We start from the raw sequence: 7,883 nt of genomic DNA on the forward strand, positions 1-7,883 counted from the left end.
CTCTTTAGTTCTCTTCACTTTCTGCCATAAGGGTGGTGTCATTTGCATATATGAAGTTTATTATAGTCTCCTGGCAATCTTGATTCCAGCTTGTGCTTCCTCCAGCCCAGTGTTTCTTATGATGTACTCTGCATATAAGTTAAAAAAAACAGGATGACAATGTACAGCTTTGACATTCTCTTTTCCTATTTTGAACCAATCTGTTTTTCCATGTCCAGTTCTAACTGTTGCTTTCTAGACTGAATACTGGTTTCTTAAGAGGCAGGTCAGGTGGTCTGGTATTCCTATCTCTTTCAGAATTTTCCACAGTTTATTGTGATCCACACAGTCAAAGGCTTTGGCATAGTCAATAAAGCAGAAATAGATGTTTTTCTGGAACTCTCTTTTTTTTCCATGATCCAGTGGATGTTGGCAATTTGATCTCTGGTTCCTCTGCCTTTTCTAAAACCAGCTTGAACATCTGGAATTTCATGGTTCACATATTGCTGAAACCTGGCTTGGAGAATTTTGAGCTTTACCTTACTAGCATGTGAAATGATTGCAATTGCGTGGTAGTTTGAGTATTCTTTGGCATTATCTTTCTTTAGGATTGGAATGAACAGTGACCTTTTCCAGTCTTGTAGCCACTGCTGAGTTTTCCAAATTTGCTGGCATATTGAGTGTTTCACTTTCACAGCATCATCTTTCAGGATTTGAAATAGCTCCACTGGAATTTCATCATCTCCACTAGCTTTGTTCATAGTGATGCTTTCTAAGGCCCACTTGACTTCACATCCAGGATGTCTGGCTCTAGGTGAGTGTGAGTGATCACACCAGATAACACCGAAAAAAGATGTCCTTTTCATTATAGGGGACTGGAATGCAAAAGTATGAAGTCAAGAACCACCTGTAACAGGCAAATTTGGCCTTGGATTACAGAATGAAGCAGGGCAAAGGCTAATAGAGTTCTGCAAAGATAATGCACTGGTCATAGCAACCACCCTCTTCCAACCACACAAGAGAAGACTCTACCTATGGACATGAAGATGGTCAACACCAAAATCAGATTGATTATATTCTTTGCAGCTAATGATGGAAAAGCTCTATACAGTCAGCAAAAAGAAGACGAGTAGCTGACTGTGGCTCATCATGAACTCCTTATTGCCAAATTCAGGCTTAAATTGAAGAAAGTGGGGAAGACTGCTAGACTTTTCAGGTTTCACCTAAATCAAATCGCTTATGACTATATGTAAGAGGGTTTCCTTTTCTCCACCTTCTTTCCAGTATGAATTTTCTTAGGTTTTTTGAAGATGGCCATTCTGTGAAGTGTGAGGTGTACCTGTCTCTTTTTCTCCTTCCCTCCCTCACCCCCTCTCTTTCCTTCTTCCTTCCTATCCTTTCTGGTTTTGGTTTTTGCCAAAGTTATACACACACAGTCTTAATGGTGGTAACTAACCTTCCATGTTTTATCTCTCAGCACAGCCTATAACCCTCACTCCCCACTACGACCAGAACACTTTCTTTTCATTATGATTTTTTTCATTTATTAAAAATATTTAGGGCTCTTTTTATACCCCTAGGTAACTTTTTTATATTGACATCTTGATTTTTTCAATTAGATTATTATTTATTCTCCACTATAGAAGAAGAAGATACTGTGTAGTCTCTTCCTTTTTTTACAGTCATTCTCCTGACCCTGTTACACACAAAAGAATCCTTTCTGTTCCCATTGTCCCAGCGTTGTTATACTGCAGTTTCAGTCAGATCAACTCCATGGGTACAGTATTTGACTCTGTCAGCACTAGTCACAGCTGAGCCATGATGCTTTACTGGATTATTTTTTCTGTTTTGTCTATCTAGATGGCAAGACAAATTTATAATTCTTATTTTCATATATTTACTTGTCACTAATTGTACCCCAAATCCCTTGTCAATTATCTAAATCTTAATATATTTAGATGATTTAAGAGTTTGTAGTTTCCAATTTTTGAAAATATTTTTGTTAGCTTTCTAATATTCTGAGAGCCATGATGATAATTCTGAGAACTCCTTTTACCGGAACCCCAGGGCCTCTTTTTACCTCTATTCTGATAAAACCCCTATATCTTGTATTCTGTGCTTTTCTTCTTTTGAATTTTTTATTTTGTTGGAGCACAGCCTCTAGTAGCTGTGAACAACGGGGGTGAAGGGATTTAATATTTTCAAGATCTAGCCACTCTAAATTGTTTTTTTTTTTTTTAAATTCTATTCTCACATTAAGTATTTAAAATTTGCTATTAGTCATAATTTTCCTTTTGTCTTTTACAGGCTTCACTGTTGTTTACTTTCCACAAATATTGTTTGGCTAGTCTGATTCTTGGTGTTGAAGTGAGACTGATTATATTAAGGACTTCCCTCTCCTCAGACAGTAAAGAATCTGCCTGCAATGTGGGATACTTGGGTTCTATCCTGGGTGAAAGGGTCCCCTGGAGAAGGGAATGTCAACCCACTCCAGTATTCTTGCCTGTAGAATTCCGTGGACAGAGGAGTCTGGCAGGCTACAGTCCATGGGGTTGCAGAGTTGGACGTGACCGAGCCACTAACATTTTCACTTTCATTCTTTCTGATGATATTAATAGCAGTCTCACAAGATTGTTGTGTGGATTTAATAAATTAATCTGAGTCAAGCACTTAGAACAGTACCTGGCATATATTAAACTTTTAACAAGGCTTAGTTTTTTAAATTCACTTAGGTAGAATTCTTTTGAACAACATATTAGGTGAATTTTCCTCTTTTTTTTTCTTTTCTCCATTCTCTCTGTCTGGAACTATATTACTCCTGACAGGACCTCTAAATTTCTTATCTTCTCTCTTCTATTTTTTTTTTTTTTGTCTATTCTTTTGCTCAGCTTTTTAGGAAATTTATTTTAACTTTGTCTTATGACTCTTCAATTTTTCATTTTTAGTGTCATATCTTAATTTCCAACACTTTCTTTTGTGTGCGTGTTTCATAGCATCTTGTTCTTGGTTCATAGATGTCGTATCTTAATTTTATGAGTATATTAACTGTGATTTTTGCATTTCTTTTCCATGGGGATCGTCTTGATCCCTGTCTCCTGTACAGTGTCACAAACCTCCATCCATAGTTCATCAGGCACTCTATCAGATCTAGTCCCTTAAATCCATTTCTCATGCCCACTGTATAATCATAAGGATTTGATTTAGGTCATATCTGAATGGTCTAGTGGTTTTCCCTACTTTCTTCAATTTCAGTCTGAATTTGGCAATAAGGAGCTCATGATCTGAGCCACAGTCAGCTCCCGGTCTTGTTTTTGCTGACTGTATAGAGCTTCTCCATCTTTGGCTGCAAAGAATATAATCAATCTGATTTCAGTGTTGACCATCTGGTGATGTCCATGTGTAGAGTCTTCTCTTGTGTTGTTGAAAGAGGGTGTCTGCTATGACCAGTGCGTTCTGTTGGCAAAACTCTATTAGTCTTTGTCCTGCTTCATTCCATATTCCAAGGCCAAATTTGCCTGTTACTCCAGGTATTTCTTGACTTCTTACTTTTGCACTCCAGTCCCCTATAATGAAAAGGACATCTTTTTTGGGTGTTAGTTCTAAAAGGTCTTCATAGAACTGTTCTTGTAGGTCTTCATAAAACTGTTCAACTTCAGCTTCTTCACTGTTACTGGTTGGGGCATAGGTTTGGATTACTGTGATATTGAATGCTTTGCCTTGGAAACAAACAGAGATCATTCTGTCATTTTTGAGATTGCATTCAAGTATTGCATTTTGGACTCTTTTTTTAATTATTTTTTATTTTATTTTATTTTACAATATTGTATTGGTTTTGCCATATATCAAAATGAATCTGCCACAGGTATACATGTGTTCCCCATCCTGACCACTCCTCCCTCCTCCCTCCCCATACCATCCCTCTGGGTCATCCCAGTGCACCAGCCGACAGCTACTCCACTTCTTCTAAGGGATTCCTGTCCATAGTAGTAGACATAATGGTCATCTGAGTTAAATTCACCCATTCCAGCTTACAAATAGCTGTGAAAAGAAGAGAAGTGAAAAGCAAAGGAGAGAAGGAAAGATATAAGCATCTGAATGCAGAGTTCCAAAGTATAGCAAGGAGGGATAAGAAAGCCTTCCTCAGTGATCAATGCAAAGAAATAGAGGAAAACAACAGAATAGGAAAGACTAGAGATCTCTTCAAGAAAATTAGAGGTACCAAGGGAACATTTCATGCAAAAATGGGCTCGATAAAGGAAAGAAATTGTATGGACCTAACAGAAGCGGAAGATATTAAGAAGAGGTGGCAAGAATACACAGAAGACCTGTAAAAAAAAGATCTTCACAACCAGGATAATCACGATGGTGTGATCACTCACCTAGAGCCAGACATCTTGGAATGTGAAGTCAAGTGGGCCTTAGAAAGCATCACTACGAACAAAGCTAGTGGAGGTGATGGAATTCCAGTTAAGCTATTTCAAATCCTGAAAGATGATGCTGTGAAAGTGATATACCCAATATGCCAGCAAATTGGGAAAACTCAGCAGTGGCCACAGGACTGGAAAAGGTCAGTTTTCATTCCAATCTCAAAGAAAGGCAGTGCCAAAGAATGCTCAAACTACTCCACAATTGCACTCATCTCACATGCTAGTAAAGTAATGCTCAAAATTCTCCAAGCCAGGCTTCATCAGTTTATGAACTGTGAACTTCCAGATGTTCAAGCTGGTTTTAAAAATAGCAGAGGAACCAGAGATCAAATTGCCAACATCCGCTGGATCATGGAAAAAGCAAGAGAGTTCCAGAAAAAAATCTATTTATGCTTTATTGACTATGCCAAAGCCTTTGATTGTGTGGATCACAATAAACTGTGGAAAATTCTTCAAGAGATGGGAATACCAGACCACCTGACCTGCCTCTTGAGAAACCTATATGTAGGTCAGGAAGCAACAGTTAGAACTGGACATGCAATAACAGACTGGTTCCAAATAGGAAAAGGAGTACGTCAAGGCTGTATATTGTCACACTGCTTATTTAACTTATATACAAAGTACATCATAAGAAATGCTGGGCTGGAAGAAGCACAAGCTGGAATCAAGATTGCCAGGAGAAATATCAATAACTTCAGATATGCAGATGACACCAGCCTTATGGCAGAAAGTGAAGAGGAACTAAAAAGTCTTTTGATGAAAGTGAAACTGGAGAGTGAAAAAGTTGGCTTAAAGCTCAACATTCAGAAAACAAGGATCATGGCATCTGGTCCCATCACTTTATGGCAAATATGTGGGGAAACAGTGGAAACAGTGTCAGACTTTCTTTTTTTGGGCTCCAAAATCACTGCAGATGGTGACTGCAGCCATGAATTTAAAAGATGCTTACTGCTTGGAAGGAAAGTTATGACCAACCTAGATAGCATATGGAAAAGCAGAGACATTACTTTGCCAACAAAGGCTCGTCTAGTCAAGGCTATGGTTTTTCCTGTGGTCCTGTATGGATGTGAGAGTTGGACTGTGAAGAAAGCTGAGCACCGAAGAATTGATGCTTTTGAACTGTGGTGTTGGAGAAGACTCTTGAGAGTCTCTTGGACTGCAAGGAGTTCCAACCAGTCCATATTAAAGGAGATCGGTCCTGGGTGTTCATTGGAAGAACTGATGCTAAAGCTGAAACTCCAGTACTTTGGCCACCTTCTGCGAAGAGTTGACTCATTGGAAAAGACTCTTGTGCTGGGATGGATTGGGGGCAGGAGGAGAAGGGGACGACAGAGGATGAGATGGCTGGATGGAATCAACGACTCAATGGACATGAGTTTGAGTAAATTCCGGGAGTTGGTGATGGGCAGAGAGGCCTGGCGTGCTGTGATTCATGGGGTGGCAAAGAGTCAGACAGGACTGTGCTACTGAACTGAACTGAATTGTGATTTTGCTTTTATTGTTTTGTTTCCTATGAACAGTCTACTTTTCTTCTAATTCAAACTTTGTTTGTTTTTTTTTTTAAGTTAGAGATTTTCTCAAGTATTCAGTGATACTTAACTGTCTGCTTTACTTGGAAACCCTATTCTAACTTTTGGATACAAATCTGTTTTTTTAAATTTTTATTCAGTTATGTTTATATTTTAGCTGTGTTGGGTCTTCACTGCTATGCAGGGTTTTCTCTAGCTGCAGTGATCAGGGGCTACTCTCTACTTGTAGTGCGCAGGCTTCTCATCGCAGTGCCTTCTCTTGTTGCAGAGCACAGGCTCCAGGGTGCACTGGCCTCAGTAGTTGTGGTTGCTGGGGTCTAGAGTACAAGCTCAGTATTTGTAGCACATGGGCTTAGTTGCTCCATTGCATGTGGAATCTTCCTGGGTCAGGGATTGAAACTGTGTCTCTTGCATTTGCAGGCAGACTCTTTTATCACTGAGCCACCAGGGAAACCCCAAGCCTGCTTTTTATCAAAATATAGTTGATTAACAATATTGTGTTAGTTTCACACATAGAACAAAGTGGTTCAGTTATATATATATAGCTTTTCTCATATTACTTTCCATTAGAGGTCATTTTAAGATATTGAATATAGCTCCCTGTGTTATACAGTGAATCTTTATTGCTCATCTATTTTATTTAAAGCCGTTTGTATCTGTTAATCACATACTCCTAATTTATTCCTTCCCTCCCTCCCTCCCTTTCCCTTTTGGTTACCATAATTTGATTGCTGTATCTGTGAGTCTGTTTGTGTTTTCTATATAGATCCATTTATATTACTTTTTAGATCACATATATAAATGATATATATACATTTTGTTGTTTAGTTACTAAGTGATGTCCGATGCTTTTGTGACTCCATGGATTGTAGCCTGCTAGGCTCCTTTGTCCATGGGATTTCCAGGCAAGAATACTGGAGTAGGTTATCATTCCCTTCTCCAGGGGATCTTCCTGACCCAGAAATCAACCCATATCTCCTGAATTTGCTGGTGGGTTGTTTACCACTGATACACACACACACACACACACACACACACACACACACAGAAGGGAGGAGCCTGGCAGACTACAGTCCACGGGGTCACAAAGAGTCGGACCCAACTGAGCATCTAACACTTCCACTTTCATATATGTATATATATTTCCCACATCTTTTTAAACCAATCGTGTGCTGAAAGGCAAGCTGAGTTATTTCTGTGTCTTAGCTACTGTAAATAGTGCTGCTGTGAACATTACGGTACATGTATCTTTTCTAATTAAAGTTTTTATATTTTTTGGATATATATCTTTATCTTCATGGATATATATCATTTCCAGGAGTAGAATATTTTCGACTTCTTTTAGATCCTTAAAATTCCAGGCTGTTTCATGGTAAGAATATTTGCCCTTTAGCTAAAATAATCTGATTTTCACAGAACTTTCTCCCTTTTACATTCAACCTCAGCTATTACAATCTCTTCAGAAAAGCCCTCCCAGGTGTTGCAAGGACAGTAACAACCCACTGATTCTCTATCATAGCCACTGCTTTTAATCCTATAGAATACAATGATGACTATTTGGTATTTTTTACGTTTATATTATTTATTCCTACATGTACTGTATTTGTGTTTACTTTTATTTTTTAATAATTAATATAAGGTTCATGAATACAGGGACCTGGTGCACAGCTATATTCTGGGAGGCACACTGTGTTTACTCAGTCAGTGTATGTTAAAAACAAAACAATTTATGTGATATAAAGTTGTTTATCGAAAGCCTTGGATATAGAGATATGAGTGGAAAGTCATTACTCTTCCCCAGTACTCACTCTGCAAATCAGTTCAATGAATTTCTTCTTCCCCCTCATGGATTAAATCTCTGCCAGGTCTAATAGATTATGTGTTTGCATTCACAAACTCATAACCTCAGGCTAATTTTATATTAAAACTCTAGATTTTCATCTAATGA

Source organism: Bos indicus x Bos taurus, chromosome 15 (genome assembly GCF_003369695.1).
Source record: "Bos indicus x Bos taurus breed Angus x Brahman F1 hybrid chromosome 15, Bos_hybrid_MaternalHap_v2.0, whole genome shotgun sequence".
NCBI lineage: Eukaryota > Metazoa > Chordata > Mammalia > Artiodactyla > Bovidae > Bos > Bos indicus x Bos taurus.